This window comes from Crocuta crocuta, unplaced genomic scaffold (assembly GCF_008692635.1).
Source record: "Crocuta crocuta isolate KB4526 unplaced genomic scaffold, BGI_CrCroc_1.0 scaffold479, whole genome shotgun sequence".
In the NCBI taxonomy this organism is placed as follows: domain Eukaryota; kingdom Metazoa; phylum Chordata; class Mammalia; order Carnivora; family Hyaenidae; genus Crocuta; species Crocuta crocuta.
Window position 1 is genome coordinate 294,359 of NW_027531875.1, and position 16,370 is coordinate 310,728.

The following is a 16,370-nucleotide window of genomic DNA, read 5'->3' on the forward strand; positions in this document are numbered from 1 at the left end:
GTATGGTTGTTGAAAGGACCTTGATAGATTAGAGAAAAACGTGGGGAGGGGGGGAGGGAAATATTTTAAAATTTGAAAAAATGAATACAATGAAATAGAATAAAATGAAATGAAAGAATTAAAATAGATTGAAAAATTGCAAAAAAGTAAAAATCAGGGAAAAAATTGGAAAATATTTTTAATAAAATTTGAAAATAAAAATAAATTTTTCTCTCTGTATTCAAGAAAAAGAAAAAAAATTGAATAGATTGACCAGCAAACAGACATGAAATACGATTGAAATTATGTCATTTTCCCCCTAGAAGTCAAACTATGAAGTACTGTATAGTCCGTAAACTAAACTGCAGAGAGACTTGTGCTACTGAGGAGCGAGGTTGGCCGGGTTGGGCGGGATTTAGTGTAATGGCTCTATTCTCCACTAGATGGCGCTGCTTAGCTCACTCGGTAGATTGTGGCGCTTTTCGGTGTGTAGGCGCATGTGCGGGAAGGATGAAAATGGCGTCACCCAGCTCTCCAGTATCTGCTATCAGAACTCTGCACTCCCAGATCAGCAATCGTACCCCTGTCCTTTGTCTCTGGCTTCTGTCTGCCTCCTGCGGTTACACTGTCTGTGACCAAGCCCTCAGGTTGCCAGACGGTACCTCCCTCCTGAGTTTTATCTCACATGGGGCTGTGTTTCCTGACCGTCACTTCTGAAGGACCATGGCTTTGACCTGCTCAGCCCTTCTGGGGGAGGGTCTCGCCGAGTAATTGCCAGGTGCTGGTATACCCAGGAGTGTTCTCAGGACTGTGCTGCTGCCGATGCCCAGAGACTGCAGCTGGGTACCAACCCACCCCAGAAAAATTCACGTGATCCTGTAGCGGCAGCATTTCAGGGATTATGGTAAGTCACAACACACAACTGGTGCCAGGCTTCCCCCTTAACATCCCTGTTCCAGCAGCAGCAATGGTGGTTGTTCTCTGGGTCCGCTGGGACCTTTGGCTGTGGGGTGTCCGCACAGCCCCTATCAAGTGTCCTCCCAACAGGGGAACTGCCTCTCCCTATGTGGCCCAAGGACCCTTAGACCTCACTCTCTGTTCCTGGGGATTTGCCCTTCCTACCAGAGCACCTCCAGGTATAGAGCTGCAGAGTTTCAGGCTCTGTGCTCCCCCTGTTTATAGAGTCTTAATGTAATTTAAACCCTCTCCTTTATCCTTACTCCCGTTTTTGTTCAGTCCCTGTGGCTATTTCCACTTTACCACTTTCTCTCTAGCTGCTTTTGGGCGGGGAGTGCTTTTCCCACTCTCCCCGTGTCTCCATCCTCTCTCTGCAAGCAAAAACAGCTCTCTGCCCTCCGCAGCTTCTCTCTTCTCTAGTTCACCTCTCCTTGCCATGTACCTCCTGAGTTTTGTGGTTCGGCTTGTGCAGATTGTGTGTTAACCCTCAAATCAGTTTTCTAGGTCTGCAGGGTGGTTTAGTGTTGATCTGGTTGTATTTCATAGATGAGAGACGGGAAAAAAAACCTTCCATGCTGTTCGGCCATCTTGGCCCCTCCCTTAAGTGTCCAACTCTTGATCTCAGGTCAGGTCAGCGTTTGTAAGTTTGTGGGTTTGAGCCCTGCATTAGGCCCCACCCAATAGCATGGAGTCTGCTTGAGATTCTCTCTCTCCCTCTCTCTGCCCATTCCCCACTTGCTCTCTCTCTGTCTCTCTCTCTTTCAAAATAAATAAATACACTGAAAAAAATAAGAAAGCAAACTTGGACAGACTTTTGGTTATCCTCCTGAAAGAATCCATCTCATCTTTAAACGCTTGTAAGGTTCATTGTAACAGTTACAATTGAGATGTATGTGATGGATAAATAAGAAGAAAAACAGTGAAAATTCACAGAAAAAAAAACAGGTAATATTTTAGACAAAACTCAGTAAAAATACTATTCCATCCATGAAGCTGAGATTTTATAATAACATAAAACAAGGATTCCTGACAAAAGCCATTAAGGCATAATTCTGGGACAGACATTCTAGAAAGATTTCATATGGTCAAAAAGAAAGAAAAACAAATAGCCCTCAAAAGGGGAACTGAATGAATTTTTTAAAGCCCCACAAAGTGGTCTTAAGAATGGCTGAGGCATTTTCCTTTTTTAAATGATTAGTAGTTTAATGTAGAGTTTGTGGTAATCAACAGATATTGAGAAAACCTCCCCTTGGTAATCCTGGATCTTAAACACCTTTTGAAGTTTGAAGAAGCTCACAATATGGCAGTCTAGAAATGAGTGTAGCATGGGTCTTTCCTTCTGGGAGGACATTAATTCTGAGAATGAAAGTTCAAGACATTCAGCTTCTGTGAATTGGCAGAAAGCTAATGTTCTCTGGGGAAATTTTAGTATATTGGCAATAATTATAATTGTCATAGCTCAGGTTTTATTCATACTGTGTGATAAGCAATGACATTGCAGAGACATTTGAAGTACTCTTAGGCTTTCAACTTGCTTCATTCTTTCTTGCTGTCTCTTCTCACTATTCTCTCTTCTTCTTTACCCTTTCCAAATTTGTTCCCTGATTTTTTGAAAATCAAATTTTATTTTTACCAAAATATTTTATGTGAGGAAATATTGACAAAAATACATATAAATAGTGTGAAAGACATAAATACGACATTCACTTTATCTCCTTGTCCTGGGCTCTAGAGATAACTGCTTTCAACTCAGTGAGCTTATTTTCTAGAGGTTTACCACAATAATTTAAAAAATAAGCATATACTGCATTTTCTTCTTTATCAACAAAATTTTCTGTTATGGTCTATGAGCATTTAATCCACAATTCCTCTTCTCCCTCCTTACCCTTCACGTCATCTCATGTGAATATTTAAAAAAATATTCAGCATTTTTACCATTATGCCTACATAAATATTGTTCATGCTGAACCAGGTAGAACACTATAATGTTTCTGATTTCTTATACAATTTATTACCCATGTAGTTACTAAACTCCTCATTTTATTTGTTTGTTTTTCACTTAGTTTTCTTTGAACACCTTAGTTCTCTACAATTGTCCAATAGCTCTTTAAAATGCCTCTCACTACAATTTTCCTGACCATCAAACATGTCTGCTGAGTTATTAGTTCCAGAAATTTTTTCCTGGAAACAGCTTTCAGGCTCTGATCTGAATAGGTTGCTCTCTAGGCCAGAGAAACATTTTATTTCTTCCTGGAATGGTTGTTTACTTTCATCTTAGGAACTGTCTCTACTTCTACACTTTGTTTCTTCCCTCTTCTCTCACCCTTCTCTGGTGTATTATTTTAGTTTAGATTCAGCTGTAAATAAAACAAACAGCCCCTCCCCAAAAAACCAGCTCCCCTAAAAATTGCTTAAATATGGAAGTTTATTTACTTTCATGTAAAAAGAATCTAGCAGTGGACAGTCTGGACTGTTGATGTGGCTTTATAAGTATCAGATGCTCAGCCTCCTTAGTTTGCTCCTCTACCATACTTACCTAATGTTGCCTCATGGTCCAAAGGAGTTGCTCAGTCTTCAGCCATCATGTTTTCATTCCAATTAGTATCAAGGAGGAAAGGTGAAAAAAAGGTACACCTCCTCCTTTAAAAGCACATTTCTTACAGTTTCTTGGCCAAAACACAGTTCCTTTGCCATATCAACTTGCAAGGCAGTTTGGGAAATAAGTTTTTATCTAAACTGCAATATTTCCATCTAATGTTTGGAATTGTATTATCTAGTACAATGTGTATAATGGATGTCAGGAGGTAACTACTACAATCTGCAAAAATCAGCCTCATTGAAAGGGAGGAGGAGGAACCAGGAATGGGTAGAGGGAGAAGTCACACTGTGAGATGGGCTGGGTGACATAACTCAGCCAACTGCACAAGAAGCTCAGGATCTAAAATAGCTCCTGATGGCTGGACCTTTATAGTGCCTCTGTCATTCATTAGATGAAGGCCCCTCTGAGAAGCAGATGATTTGGGGTGAAGCAGCTCTTTTTAGCTAACGCAATCTTTGAAGAGGCTAATAGCTGCCTTTGATAGCTCTACCCACATACTTTTTTTATCCTAGCAGGGTAAAAAGTACTTCTCTGAAGGGAAAGCCAGAGCACTCAGCCCCATTGTTACTGTCAACCACATGAGACTTGTTTCTATAAAATATTTTTCAAAAGTTGTTTGAATCCAAAGGAAGATCCTCTTGGTTGTTCAGAGAATTGGTAGATAAAGATATGAATAAGGATAGTGAGTGATGATTAAATGTGCCTCTTCTGACCACTTCCTTGCATGTGTAATTCTTCCTTCAGAAGAATCATTCTAATGAGTTTTATCAGTTTTGCAAATATAAGGGTGCTACACACCCGCTGCCTAGGGAAATAGTCTTACAAGATGTTTTGGGCTTGAGAAAAGATGTCCCTCTGAATAGTATCCCTGAATATGTGGCCCTGGTTGCTACAGAAGAGGTAAATAAATATGCATAAGGTTCAAGGACCCTTTTCCTTCGAAGTTCAAGCACTGCTCTGATGGATGGAGATGGTCTCAGTAATATTTTATGGCTGGACAGGAAATTAAGACCCTGAAAGGAAACTCATGAGGGAAGGAGAAGTCTAGACTGGTAACCCGGGTTCAGTATCTAGACATAGGTGTTGATGGCAAAGGCTGTGTTCAGTTCCATGCTCTTGTGGTTGAATAGACATTTTGGAACCCAGATCATGGGCACTACTGTGACCTGTTTAGAACTGGGACCAATTAGGGAATTACTGAAGCACAGGACTCTGTAAAGACAGAAGTAATATAGGAGCAAAAAATCTGGGCTCCACTGGCAAACTAATCTGATTTTTATGTTTTCTATGCCTAAGCAGAATAGACTCTTTTGTACAGATTAAGCCATAAAAGTTCTTAAATAATTTAGGACTTGTAGTGGCCTCAAAAGATTCTTAGCTTCCTGCTTATTTAACTATATGGAGATTGGATTAATTTAAAAATAAAACAAATGTGACTATTGTAGACTGAATGTTTGTACCCCTCCCCCAATGTTTATATGTTGTAGCTTTAACTCTCAGTGTGACTATATTAGAAGATGGAGCTTTTTGAAGGCAATTAGGTTAAATAAGGTCATAAGCCTTGGCCCTGATCTGATAGGATTGGTGTCCTTAAAAGATACCAGAGGGATCCATACTCATACCCCAGGCATTCTCTCTCTCTCTCTCTGTATTTCTCCCTATCTCTGTCTCTCTACCATGTGAGAACATAGCAAGAAAGTGACTGTCTACAAGTCAGAAAGGGAACTCTCACCAGGAAGCAGATTGGCCAGAATCTTGATCTTGGACTTCTAGCCTTCAGCATTGTGAGAAAATAAATTTTGATTATTTAAACCACCCAGTCAATGATATTGTTACGGCAGCCTGAGCCAACTAATACAGTGACCACATTTGTACTCCAGGCTAATGAATTAGATCATAATAGTCACATCAGAATAATGAACTACTATTTTCTTGGTTAGAGGAATAGGGTCAAGTTGAAAGGGAGCAAATGTATACAATACCACAAGCATAAAACTGGAAAGTTATTTCTAATGCTCCCAAACACTTATATGAAGCCACACAAAAATAAGAATTAAAAAAATTCTGAGTCCTGGTGACCTTGTTATTCAGGATCACTTTCAAATTGTATACAGTTGGCCACCTGCTACCCTAAGCTAACTAATAAGTCATTTTAAAAGATGAAGCAGAAAGGGAGATTTTCTTTTTAGTCTGAATATTGCCAATACAAAGTCCTAGAGTTATTTTTTAAGAATCTCCATCTCTCTGTGATGACATTCTTTCATACATGGCAACTTTTGTAAATGTCTTTTTTCCCCCTTTACTCTTAGAAGAATATAAATTGAAAGAAAAATCTATTAAAATCAATGGTCTTTAATTCAATTCTGGGAGGATTAATTAACTAAAGCACATTACCATTGTGCTATGACCATTTAATGTGATATAATACCTCTGCTGTGGAAAGTCATAAATAAAATTCTGTTACATTTCAGCTTTTCTTTTTCTTTGTAAACTAAGATGGACTCTTTCTATTTATAAGTTGAAAAGGGCACTATGGTGATGAGGGGGCTGCATAAAGTGATGGGGAAATGACTCTTCCAGGATCAGTGCAGTGGTTCATTGATGTCTAAGCAATTTTACTAATTTTCTCTTACCTTAGTGACAAACTGAGCCATAACATAGAAACATGAACAGATTTACTGAGCTTAGAATACAAGCAATTTATGATTAATTTCCAGTTACCATTAAAAGAATGTCATTTTGAGTCAAGCCTGATTTCTTGGTCATTTGGAAATGTAAACACTGGAATGTATCTTTTCAGGGAGATTTTTAAAATTAGCCTTTTATAAGAAAAAGAAAAGCTCTAATTCATTTCTCTGGATAAGTTGTAACTTGCTCAGTTCTCTCTCCAGTGTCAAGGTCAGAGATTTTAAGTCAACCAGGCATGGACTTGATTCTGGGTTCCACTCTACGACTTTGAGTATTCTTCTTTTTCCTTCTCTGTAAAGTATGGTAGGATGATAGTGAGGATTGTATGAGAATATGCATAGAACACATTTAGAACATAAATCATAGCTACTGTGTTTGTGAAGATTCTGCTGATGCTGTGATGGTGATAAGTATGCTAAGGCAAGAGTAGAAAGAGCTTCCTTCCTGCACTTGTCAAATTCACTCAACACTGATTCTGTAGTCATGAAGCACCTACCATAAGTCTGTGGGTTAGACACCTGGTATGAAGAAAAAAACAAAATAGATACAACTCTTATGTTTACTGTGCTTACATAGTGGTCATGAGGCAGACACTAAACTGAGAATCATAAACATAAATATAGATAAGCAAATAAAAATGAACTTTCTAAAAAAAATTCATAAGGCTATGGGAGAATACAAAAGGGGACTGGAGACTGGGATGAAGAAGGGCCTCTTTTGGGAAACATTACTAAGACCTGAAGAAATAGAATATGATAATAGGCAAATAATTCGGTGAAGAGCACTCCAGGAAGAGGCGTAGAAAATGCAAAGGCCCTTGGGTGGGGAGCAAATACATGCACCTGAAGAATGCAAGAAGACTAAAGGCTGAAAGTGAGTTGAATGGGAGTGAGGGACGTGGTCAGACATGAAGTAGAAGAAGTAGACAGGGGCCAGTCTGGAGTTGTTAAAGACTAGAGTTTTTCCTAAATGCAGTGAAAAGCCATTTTGAACAGAAGAATGACATAATCTAGCCTACATGTTTTTAAAAACCCTTTGACAAATCTGTAGATAATGAGGAGAGAGATGCAGGAGCAGAACAGGATGATGACTAGTTAAAAGCTGTGGTATTATTCCAGGGAGGGTATAATAGCAGCTTAAGGAAGCACCATGGCAGTAGAAAAGGAGATGGAATGAATAATATATATATATATATATATATATATGTATATGTATATGTGTATGTATATGTGTATATATGTATATATCTGTATGTATTGTGTATAGATAGATAGACAGCCTGGCATATTTCTTGCTGTCAAAATTGTTATGAAGATGGTAGGCATACATCTTTACCTGCATACCATCTTTACAGTAATTATGATTATAGTAATAAAATAATATGCCAGGCACATTATTAAGCCTTTTCAAATTCACTATGCCATTTAATACTGAGAACCTCTTTATTTTTTTAATGTTTATTTATTTTTGAGAGAGTGAGAGAGAGAGAATTAGCAGGGAAGGGGCAGAGAGAGAGGGAGACACAGAATCTAAAGAAGGCTCCAGGCTCTGAGCTGTCAGCACAGAGCCCCACGTGCGGCTTGAACCCAAAGACCGCGAGATCATGACCTGAGCCAAAGCTGGATGCTCAATCGACTGAGCCACCCAGGCGCCCCCTGAGAACCTCTTTCAAAAGTAGATACTGCTTTATTAATCCTTCTGTTTTTAAATTAATAAAACAAAAGTCAGAAAAGTTAAAACATCTTGCTTAAGGCTACCCAGGTAAAAAGTAGTGTTGCTGAGATCTGACTTTATATTGTCTTGATTCTAAAACCCATATCCTTAAACATTACTGTCTTGTGCACTTGCCGCCTGATCTGGAGGATACGTGTAGATTCTATCCATCTGGACTGGTACCAGGGATTTTCTTCCCCTTCCAAACCTTCAAGTTTTGGAGTGACCGTGGGGACAGTGGCTATGTCAGGAGCATCTGTCTGAGGCAGTTGCAGCCAGTTTTAAATCTGGCCCAGTATCAGTATTACCAGTGGCTCTAGGAGCTCTCCTCCAAAGTGCTCTAGTGTTTCAGAAAAGTGCCCTTTATAGAAAGTGAGAGGAATTATTGAAGCTTTACCCTTGTACATTAGGAAGAGTGAAATGGTAATTGCTTTATATTGTGTGGTGTTGCAGATACTGATGCAGACGAATTGGAATAAGCGTTTTGAACAGAATGTGGAAGATCACCAAACCAAGAGTGTTTTAACGAGAAGAGCAGGGTGCAGAATCTGAGCAGGTGGTGAGTAAAGTATTCAGAGGAGATCACTGAGAGGATCTGCTTTGATGAGGTGAAAGGGAGAAAAGAACAGACTGCTAAAGTATAAAGATATTGACATAGTTGCAGAGAGGGAACATGGAAGAATATGTCAGATGTTAGAGGAAAATGCAGCAATAATTAATACCAGGATCGAAAGGTTACTGTATGCAATTAAATACATCACCTCATTTAATTCTTTCTCACACTTGCTATTATTTAACAAGGCTCAAAGATATCAGGAAAATTGCCTTGCATTATGCAGCTAAGTGGCAGAGTCAGGATGTTACATCTGTCTGCCTCCCATGTTGAATTCGAATACTATACTGATAGAAAAGGGACGAGAGGGGCATGGATTTTGAATGAATCCTCTCTATGATTCTTGTTTCTAATCACAAAGGGAAAGGCAGCCCACAAAAGGAGTTCAAAAGAAGAGAGGAAAGTACATTACCTGTCTAGGCTTTAGAATGACCTCTCTTTAGAAGACAGCCACTCTGCCTGAGAGATTAAAGTGAAGCCTGCAAAGCTTGACAAACAGCACAGACAAATCCTAAAAGGCTGTATCTCTAGTGACAGAATGAGGTTTCTTGAGAGTTACTGCAGACACCAAACAGCCGCACATTTGAATCACGCATGGGGGATAATAAGAGTGAAGAAATTTCTGTTCTTACTGTCCCCTTCCTTAGTTTGACATATTGTGTGTGTGTGTGGCAGGGGTGGGGGGGGGGATTTACAGTAGATCTTAGAAATATTAAAATGAATGTGATGCCACCAGTCAGAACTTAACTGATTGCCATTTGGTCAAGGGAACCTATTTCTAGTGCAAGAATATATTATCTGAGACAGAAGAGACTTCTAGATCAAAGGCTGATGCTGGTAAGGGGGAAGACAGCATGCTCCTGAAATCTGTGACTTATAATAGTCACATTGCTTGTTGCTGGTTACAATGACAGCTGCCATTTGTCAAATACTTCCGAAGCTAGGGACTGTTCTAAGAGCTTCCCATGCTTTAAGATCATAGTATTAAGTTTTCATAAAACCTCATATACTAGAGGCTATAATTATAATAATTCTCATTTTACAGATAAAAACAGATATGGAGAAAGGTTAACAAATGTATCCAAAATCATACCACTAGTATCGGAAGTACAGGTGGGATTGGAGCCTCAGAGATTTGACTCTACAGCCCATGTGTTTAACCACTGTATTGTTCTGTCTCTTTTTATTTTAAGTCCCATGTCTGTTTTTTATTTTTTCTGAGTTCTATTTGGGTTTGGGGTATAAATATCTCACTTGCTTTAACATTCTAGAATTCCAGAAGTGAGTATGCAGATTAGATCTTGAGACAGTCTTCACTTTGCCTATATTAAAAATAATGAAAAATCATTTTTAAGCAGCAATAAAAATTAACTGACTACAAAATAAGCTCTTTACTACAAAGCAGTCTACAAAAAGTCTTGTTCATATATATGTGTGTTATATATCTTGTCATATATATATATATTCATAAAAATAGAATCCTAGCTAGAAATTTGGGTATTAAAGTACTTACTACAGAACTTAATACACAAAAAACACATTAAATATTGTTTGAAGAGAGGTGTGAATTGACAAATAGTCTGATTCTGTAGAAGTTTTAACTTTTTCTTTTTTTTTTAATTTTTAAATGTTTTATTTATTTCTGAGAGAGAGACAGCATGAGCAGGGGAGGGTCAGAGATAGAGGGAGACACAAAATCGGAAACAGGCTCCAGGCTCTGAGCTAGCTGTCAGCACAGAGCCCGACGTGGGGCTGGAACCCACGAACTGTGAGATCATGACCTGAGCCGAAGTCGGATACATAACCAACTGAGCCAGCTAGGCGCCCCTAACTTTTTCTTTTCAAAAAAATTGGGCTTAACTATCTCTTTCTGGATGGGTATGCTGGGGGACTGGCTGGGTTGCAAGTGTAAGAGTGGATCAAGACTTAGGAGAGAGTGTCTTCCCTTGAGCCTGTTGCCCATGATGACATGAGAAGATGAGGCATAGTCAAAGGTTAGGAGTTAAGCCAGAGACGGAAGCCCACATAGGCCACCAGTCTAGAGACCAAAACCTAATGTGGAAAGCGAGGGTCCAGTGTCGCCATGATTAGGAAGGAGCAGCAGTCAAGAAAGAATATCTGGACCAGCTGGTATTGTCACCAATGCTTTTAATGCAGAGGCTGCAGTGATGGGTCAAGTTGAATGTCTCTGGCTCAATTTTGAAAATATGTCCTAGTGGCAGGAGAACAGAGAGTGAATGACAATACACTTTCCTTTAGACAACTATGACAGTTTTTCCTTCAGATATTCACTTTTCTTACTGCACATTTTCCTGATCCTTCTCTCACCTTAGTCACTCTCAATAAAGTGATCTGAATCTCCCTCCTCTATACCACAAATGGCAAAAATGAAATTTCTATCTTCCTGCTCTCAGAAGCTCCTAGCACCCAGCAGAGCCAAGGGGGAGACATGAGCTTTTCTAATCTCAGCCAGAAATATATTAGTTCAAATGGGAGTCAAAAGACGGTTGGTTGTCAGTGTATCAGTTGAGAGCAAAGGTTTTGGCATCAGACAACCTGGGCTTCAACCTCGGCTCTACTACTTCCTCACTATGTATTCTACCACTCTGCCTGCATGGCCCTGAGCAAGATAACCTTATCTGGTCTGTAAAATGCTGTACCCATTTCAACTTCATAAAGTTGTTTAGGTAATTGAGTTAAAGAATGCAAATGAGGCTTGAGCATAGTAGGCACCCAATAGATGATGGCTATTATTTTTATTGACATTATTGTTATTATTAAAAGTGATCTACAGTTGCAGTGTTCGGATGGTAGGGGAGAAAAAGCTTATTTAAAGCACCCCAGGTCCCTCCTGGCAAGCAGTGAGCATTTACTAAAAGGGTCTTACAGTGCTCATGATCAACATATTATTATTATTATTATTATTATTATTATTATTATTCTGAGATGCTGGCATTTGCAGGACAGCCTAAGAAAAAGCTTAAAATGTAGGGGTGCCTGGGTAGCTGAGTTGGTTAAGTGTTGGACTGAGGCTCAGGTCAGGATCTTGTGGTTTGTGGGTTTGAGAGTCGCGTTGGGCTTTGTGCCGACAACTCAGCACCTGGAGCCTGCTTCAGATTCTGTATCTCCCTCTCTCTCTGCCCCTTCCCCTACTTGCACTCAGTCTCTCTGTCTCTTTCAAAAATAAAAAAACATTAAAAAAGTCTTTTCAGTAAGGTCTTTTTCATCCTCACTGCACGAAATTTTCTCTCAATCTTAAACTGAACTATATTTCAGCACAGAAAAGGACTATCTCTACCTTGACACAGGGCCATTTTCTAACTTAAAATATTCAATGCCTTATTGGAATACAACAGAAAAAAACCCATAATGTACAATGCTTGATTTTGGTATCATGCCAATCTGTTAATACTATTTCATCCCCCTGCTTTAGGATGCTGAATTATCCAGCCTCTATTAAGATTACTTGGATGACTTGAATTATACGCTCCAGCTTGATAGTGGAAAATATGAAGTTTATCAAGTTCAGGGATCTTAGAGAAATGGATTGATAAGCTTCAGGATTAAAATGGGGCAATAGGGATAAAAAGAAGAATGAATTTATGAAGAATAGTTTTGGAAATATTAAAATTATCTTATTATAAAATAAAACTAAGGCATTTATTAATCTAAATTTGAAAATCCAAACAGATATTTCAATCAAATTTCCCATTCATTCACTCATTAGCTCATTCAGCAGATATTTATTTAGTGTTTACTATGTCCTAGGTGCTCGAAATTTATATCATCTTCATCTCCAACAATGGGTCATAGAATTGGACTGAATAACAACAACAAAAGCCTAATGAATTAAAATGGAATTTTATAGTAGGGGCAGTTTATACTCCATTAGTGATTTTTTTTATTTTACCAAGCTTATTTCTTCTCGCTTTGTACCACAATCACTGTCTTCTTGTCCCATCTAATTTCGGCCCAAAGCTGGAAAAAGACTGGAGGGCAGGAGTAGAGAAGCCAGAGAATTTCTGCTCACCATCTTACTTACCCTCTTCATGTTTTCTTCTTCTCTCACCTGGCTTGAGAGTGTGATTTCCTCTCCTTGTGCCTTCAGGCTTAGAGGCAGTAATGCGGTAGGTGAGTGCCTCTACACCCTTTCTCGGCTTTCTTACCTCTGTCACCTCTTTGTAGACAGTCCTTTTGTTACCTTTGTTTCAAAATCCCATCTATGTGAGCTTTTTCTTTCCTGCCTGGACTTCAGCCAATAGATAAATAACTGCACCTGTATAGCTGAGGCACCAATTTCTAACAATAAAAAAAAAAAGCTCCACCTAAAACAGTTTAATATTTCAAAATATACATCTTTACCACTGAACATCATGAAGTGAAACTATATTTATTGTTATAATTCATGTTCATATACCCATATCTAGGGATATATGTAAAGGACATTGGCCATCAATGACTTCTAGGCAACAATTTGCTATCTTTTATTGTCCTGAAATTTTTAATTAACATGCACATTGTTTTATACAGGTGAGCCCTGCATGTCCAACATGTCTAGGCAGGTGCATCAAGACGTGTTCATAAGATAATTGAGTTACTCAAACTCTATGCTCTTGATTGTAGAGAATAGTGACAAGAAGCCATAAACACCATGTTTTACAATTTAGCAGGAAAATCAAAAGAAATAGACAGGCAATCTGCTGCGTCTTTCCCATATGGGTAACAACAATGCAATTGGAAGAGTAAGTACTAATTAGCTAAATGAAAAGCTCAAACTGTGATTGTCAAAGAGTTTAATTTTAGGGCAAATTGAGATGCTCTCCCAATCCTAGAGATGTAGAAACAGAAAGACACTAAGGATGTCACACCTGCAAAATCTGGTCAGTAAAAGCCTTTATATCTCAGAGGGAATATCAGTGAAGTGAGTTAGAAGAAATACTAAGAAAGATTCTAGTTGAGAATTAAATAATTTGATTATTTATTCATATCTTACTCTGAAAATCAAAGTAAAAATATTGTTCAGAATAATTCTTTAGTCATATTCATTAAGAGTAGGTTATCAAAGTATATATTAGCACTAGGTTTGTTAAGGAAAATATTTATTGGACACCCTGTAAAACCCACTGTAAGAATATATTGCTATGGATTGAACATTTCTGGCTGTCTCAAATGGCTAGATTAGGTAAAGAGTATCTACAGTATATTTATTGAAACATTTCAAATATTTATTCCCTTTCTGCTAGATTTGTAAACATATCTAGAAGAAAAGCAATTATGTTTGCTCTTAGGATCGTTATTCACTAATCTAATAATTTTTAGTCCATTCCTTTTCTATAATTAGGGAAGTAAATCTCATCCTTGCTCCCCCAAATACTCTTTCAAGACATTCACATTACCTTCAATCCCTCCAACGGAACTTTCGAATTCCTGTTGTTACCCAAAGACTACTAACTGAGAATAAATATTCTAATTTGCAGTTTTCTTGTTACCTTAGGTTATAATTTGCCTATGTCCGGAGAAAAACTCGTTTTGAGATTATATACTATTGCAAGCAACTCACTTGTCTTGAGATACAATTCACTTTTCACCAGCATTAGATCTAGCTTTTTGTGATCTGAGGCTCTTTCTTCTGGGCATCTAGAACACAATCAAGACAAAGAAAACAAAACAAATAAGAGTTGAATAATTGAACATTCCCTTTATCCTGGTGATTTTTATTTCCCCTGACTGCCTTGGGCTTCAATTAACTCTGACAAATACAAGAGACCTGGCTTTTAGGGAATGAGATCTCAGGGTCTTTTCTTACTCTACCTTCAAACAAAGCAATTCTTATAGAAACAGAATTGGGCCAAACACATTTATCTTGGTAATTCCTGAGTATTAGATTTTGAGATAGTTCATTCTCAAAACAAAAATGTGTTCTACTTGATATCAAGCTTCCTGACAAGCTGTCCTGGTATATTTTAACACAGAGAACTACTGACGCTAATGTGTGCACAGATTTTCTGAAGCAAACATAGTCTCTTAATTCACATCATGATATTAGAAGATCAGCAAGATAGAACTGGCAGCAATTCTGAAAAAGAATCTTACATTGAAAAACTCATAGGGAAAAACTGCTTCCTACTGGCTATTATAATGGAGTAGCTGTATTAATGAAAGATGGAAATTCTTGGTTACACTTTATATGAGTATAATCTTCAGTTACTAAATCAGTTCTGGTTAAGCCCAAGGGAAATTTGACTTGCATTTCTGATTAAGGGAGAAATAGACTTCCCTTAATTATGCAGTGATCAACACCTTTTTCCCCCTCCTTCCCTAAAGAGGACATTTTGGTTCAGGTGAGAATCATCATTTTCCTCTTTAACTTTACTCTGACCTTGAATCTTGCACCTGATGTGATAAAGCATATAACTGAAATAGTGAAAGCAAAATGAGACTCTTAAGAATTTCATGAGTGACCTTAAGAAGTTAATAAAATGCCCAGTATTCTGTTTATGGTTCTTCTGAGAAAGATTTTTTTTCTTCTAAATACATATCAATATATACAGCCTACCGAAAAGCACAATAAAGGCAACAAAAGGCTCTGAGTAACAAAAAGAACAGAAAAATATAATATGAATTTTTGAAATTAGACCTAAGTAATAATATCAGATAAAATGAAAATTAATATCTTATTATTTAATAAATGACTTCACTAGAAATCAAAAGAAAATTTGGCTCTAATATAAAGGTCAATATAAAATTAGGATTAGGCAATAGGGTTACCCATGTATAACTTATGTGAAATATTGTAAAATCGCAAACCCCTTTTGATGACCACATAAGATATTTACCCTATTTATTTGTCAATTCATAGATGGTAATGCTTTATATATTAGGTATTAAGAAATAATTTATTTTTCAGGAAAATATCAGTTACCTAAAAGTTTAAAAGACTTTCTAGTATATTTATTACATTAGGAATAGTTGGATATTTATCCTTAGTGGTACAGTTAAAGGCTCACTATTTATCACATTGAATACAGTTCTATCCAGATAGGTATAAAGTCTCCTCCATCTTCAAAACAGAAAAACCACTTATATACTCAAATTATAAACCTATTAATCTATTCACCTTCACTGTAAAATTCAATATTAACTCCCAATACAAACTATGTTTGATTGTGTGCAAATGTTTGCATTGTATGTTTGATTGTAGCAAAAACAAAATAAGCTGATTTTTATATTGCCCTATTTAAAAAACTAGGACATGAGGCCTGATGGGGTTAAGTAATTTTCTCGATGTCTTAATAAGTATTAAGACTTGCTTTTCATTGTAATGTCCCATGGAGACTAATTTCTTAGACTGTAAGCTTCATGTTTGGTTCAGTGTTCTATCCAAAATCCCTAACTCTGTGCCTGGAGGAGGCATTTGTTGACTGCTCATGTTAGTCATAGTCAGCATGAAGTAACCTCTGTTTCATTTTCACCAAGAGAATGGTATAGGATAACAAAAACAAAATTTTTTCCCACTATTCAATAACCTATTCCATCTCTTTGATTGCATAAAATAATAGAATTTTATACCTTGGGGGAAACTTCAGGATTATATGCTCAGTTCTCTTCATAACCGAATGTCTCTATTTCCCAGGCAAAATAATTTTATTGTAAATCCCAAGTTAGTCTTGCTTTGCAAAAGTTAGTAATATTACCAGAATGAAAGTTGTTGAAAATCAGTTTGATGGATGAGATACCAGTTTGGAATACAGTTGTGTCCTAGTTTCCATTCTTAGTTCCTATTTTTTTTTTTTTTTTTTTTTTTTTTTTGTGTTTTTTATT

At 37.5% G+C, this 16,370-nt stretch overlaps 1 long non-coding RNA gene across 4 annotated transcripts in view; it reads left to right on the forward strand.

Moving 5' to 3' along the window:
- The window catches only part of LOC144238994 (uncharacterized), a 316,761-nt gene that overhangs the window by 202,759 nt on the left and 97,632 nt on the right, over nucleotides 1-16,370 (forward strand). For 3 of the 4 annotated variants that reach the window (XR_013337276.1, XR_013337275.1, XR_013337277.1), the window contains exon 3: nucleotides 8,390-8,495. This is a non-coding gene — a long non-coding RNA (uncharacterized LOC144238994). Of the gene's footprint in view, nucleotides 1-827; nucleotides 884-8,389; nucleotides 8,496-16,370 lie in introns of those variants that run through there. The other variant, XR_013337278.1, reaches the window with a different exon arrangement.